Here is a 3,989-nt window from a genome sequence, read left to right as displayed (position 1 = left end):
ATATGTGCATATTTTACGCCTCAGTAGAGAGGCCACTGTCTTAGCAATTAGTAAAATAACTGTTTATTGAAAAAGGATACGTGTCTGTTTCTAGTATCACCAGAATCATTTGTGACCTCATAGGAATGTTGATTAGAGTTTTATATTTTAAGGTTCAGGTCATGGGTATGAGTGTTGCATGGGCCTCTTCCCAAAGTCTAACATCATTGTCCTTTACTTACATTTATGTAGGGTTCATACTCAGTACCAATCCTTGGTCATGGTGGCAACAGATGACAGTGGGTATGATGGTTTGGATCATTGTCTGCTATTGGGAAAACAGTCTCTGTCCTCCAGACCAAATAGAATCACCTTCAAAATCCTTGCGTATTTTCACTGCATAGTCGTTTGCTGATGCGACAACACACCAGAGCCCAGGCAGGGACAGCAAATGCGGACATGTGTCAAAGAATAAGTATGAGTGGATTTTTTTCAGCAATGAAAGGACCTTCTAGAAATGAGAGTAAGGTTGTCATAACCATTTACATAAGGAACATATCTTTTTAAATGCTTTAAAGGAAAAGTTACTAAATTTTAAAAAAGTAAATATCAGATTATATTACATTAGACACAAATATCTTATTTTTTGTCATTCTCCTGTTGCTACTCTACTTCCATATATCAGTGTATCTCCACAAAAACATATTTAACCAAAGCACGGGATTCTTTTCTCTTTATTGACTATATGATACACCTGCTAGGATTTAATAAATGTTTATTTAAAAACGATTCATTAAATTGACCCAGTATGTTTTTACATTGCTTTTTCCCATCTCATTATATTTCTGCAAAGTCGGTTTTGTATCATAGCTTTTGCAATCAGTATTTTATCAGTTGTGCGTAGTTAAGGCTGTTTGCCAAGGACATTGCCTAACCTGTCAATTCAGAGAAGCGTTTCTGACGTCTGCATTTCTGTTACTCAAAAGCAAATGAATGCTTGACAAGTGGCAGCTTTGACTTATTTGCTCAGGGCAACGCAGAAAAACTGAACATGAAATACTTTCCATTTTTAATAGCAAAGAGGCAGTAGCAATCAGATCTTCTCTGATTAAAGCTGTATGTTTCTGTAAATAGTTCTGCTTCCCATGTAATCTGGAGTGAATTAAATTCACTTTTCTATTGACAGGATGAGGGTCACTCATTTATTCATTTTGGGTAACTGTTACTAAGAAAACTTTTCACTATTTTTAGCATTTCAAAGAAGGTTGTTTATCGGTTGGCTTGCTTATTCTTTTTTATTTTTATGCTATCTTGTGTTTGTGTGTTGGGGGAGGTTTAGAAACTTCGAAAACAACATGGTGACCGTATTACCAAAAAAAGGATTAAAAAAATAAATAAAAGCTCACCCACAGTCATACCACTCTCCTTTCTTCTTAGTTTTCCTTGCTTCCTTCCAGATTCCTTTGCAATAGTTGTAGAATTTGTCTTTTATTCATAACATGTGAGGTTAATCAATCACTTTACCAAGAGTGTTTTGTTTAATTAATGACTAACAGGTGTGCCTCATTCTGTACATCAGTTGTCTCCTAAAGTTGTGTATGACATGTTCCATTTTCCTGTGATCTTAAATCATTACTAAAATTCAGTGGGTCTTCATTTCTTAGCATTTTTCAGTTGGCAGTTATCCCTAATTCTTGATCTTTGCACATCTCTGTTGTATAAAAATGCTTAAATATTATTGAAGGTCAGCATTTATAAATCCCTTCAACTGCCATCCTCCCACCTCAGTTGGCCTTTGTACAACTCCAGCTTTTCACTTGATTCTTTTTTAAGCAAAACACTTCTCTCCCTTATCTTCTAGATGTGTTATATGAGAAATAGCTATTTAAGGGCTAGGTAAGGGTAGAAATTGATACACATTTGATTTATGGAAGTTTGATAGATTTTGACTTTGGAAGCGCAAGTATGGGCAAAATGGGAGATGTCATCTGTTTTTGCAAATTTTTCAACAAGTATCTGTGAAGTGCCATGCTTGGCACTGTGCCAGGTGGTGTGGAAGATAATGATGTGTAAAACTTTATTTTTATTATCAAGGATCTTTTCACTCATTTTCATTTTTCTTTAGGATTTTTCTCTATATTCTTTGAATCAGCTGCTTTCAACATCAAGGACTTGCATTTATATTGATGTGTGAATAATGTTGAGTGAGTTAGCTTTATATACTAAGGTTAGCATGAAACTGGATTATTTATATCCCAGAAATGTTTTTCTCTTATGAGCAGTAAGTCATTGAGATTCAGTATAGAAAATTTATTATACTACTATTTTTATTTATTTATTTATTGTTTGTTTGTTTGTTTTGCGGTACGCGGGCCTCTCACTGTTGTGGCCTCTCCCGTTGCGGAGCATAGGCTCCGGACGCGGAGGCTCAGCGGCCATGGCTCACGGGCCCAGCCGCTCCGCGGCATGTGGGATCTTCCCGGACTGCGGCACGAACCCGCGTCCCCTGCATCGGCAGGCGGACTGTCAACCACTGTGCCACCAGGGAAGCCCTATACTACTGTTTTTAAATAAAATAAGTTTTAATAATAGTTTTCTTTTATAGAGATTAAGGTCGAGAAATGTTCAAGGATTTATTTCATAGGATAGAAAGCCCTAAGTTCTTCAAAGATGTCAAGCTGTGATCTCATGAGTTTAAGCTATTGATAATGAGCATAACAAGATTGAAGGGATAACATTCAGCCTCTGTAGATCACTGTGCAATCAGAGTAAACATGACTCTGAACTTCTAAAAGTTAAATACGTTTAACTTTATTGACTGAGAAGCTGTATATACTATTATATTCCTCAGTTATTTCTTAGTCTTCTGAATTATATGTCTCTGTAGACAAGGCCATATAGTGCCTTTTCATTTTTATATTTCTTTTGTATATGTTGTACATAGTCATTGGAGGTAAATTTAGAAACATATTAGCTATATAATATATATTGTATATTACCAATATTACTGTTAATATTTTGGTATATTTTGCTTCAGACTTTTTACTATAATATGTGTATTTTTTCCTTACTAAATCCACGTTTTATAACCTGACGAATTTTTTTTTTCAGTGTTAGGTTGTTTGGGCCTGTAAGGTATGGCAAATGAGACCTTCTGTCTACCTTATTCAAATTCCATTTAAAAAAGAATATATCCAACTTGGCATGGACTTTGACTTTATTTATTTATTTAGAAATTGCAAGTAAATATGAATAAGCATGTGTGTTTTATTACAAATTCATACTTAAAGCATAAGTGAATAGCAGTTTTATTTAGAAAACCCTAAGCATGTTTTGGGTGGAATTCTTTTAATTCTAGAAGGTTCAAGTGGCTCCACATTAAAATGAAACAAGGAAATGAAAGCAGAGCTCACACATATTTGATAAAGCTGTAGACCACATAATGATGGCGTTTTTACCTGCTTTTAGGCAATACCTAGAATGTAAGTCTGGTAAAGCTGGAGGCCATACCAGCGTTCCATACCATACTAGACATAATCTTGGCACAATCCCTGGCGTGTAATAAGGCCTAAAAAAATATGAATTCAAGGAATGATTGAAGAAAAGAGACAGAGAGAGAACCAGAAAGATGAGGTGATTTACCCCTTTGCTTGAAGCAACAAATAAGCCACCTCTTGGAATATATTTCTATCGGCATATCCTTAAAAATTGCAACAACAAGCAAAAATGGCAAATCTTTTTAATCGCCCAAGGCTCCTATTCCTTTGCTCCCCAAATAAGTCATTTGTGGCAGATCCTTCTAAAAGGCCACATCAGAGTGAGCTCTGAGAAAATCACAGCTTTGGCTCATTCAACCCTCCTTCTGATTGCTCCGGGCCTCACCTCCAGCAAGGAGTGAAAGCAATCAGGTGGCACAGCTGTGCGGAGAAGCTGGGAGGGTAACTGGACGGATGGCAGTTCCAGATCAGCTTTCAACCCCCTCCCTTCTCTTCTTCAGGTTGCCATCTTCA

The sequence above is a fragment of the Neophocaena asiaeorientalis genome, unplaced genomic scaffold (assembly GCF_003031525.2).
Source record: "Neophocaena asiaeorientalis asiaeorientalis breed wild unplaced genomic scaffold, Neophocaena_asiaeorientalis_V1.1 scaffold521, whole genome shotgun sequence".
Taxonomy (NCBI): Eukaryota; Metazoa; Chordata; class Mammalia; order Artiodactyla; family Phocoenidae; genus Neophocaena; species Neophocaena asiaeorientalis.
This window is presented reverse-complemented; position numbering follows the sequence as displayed.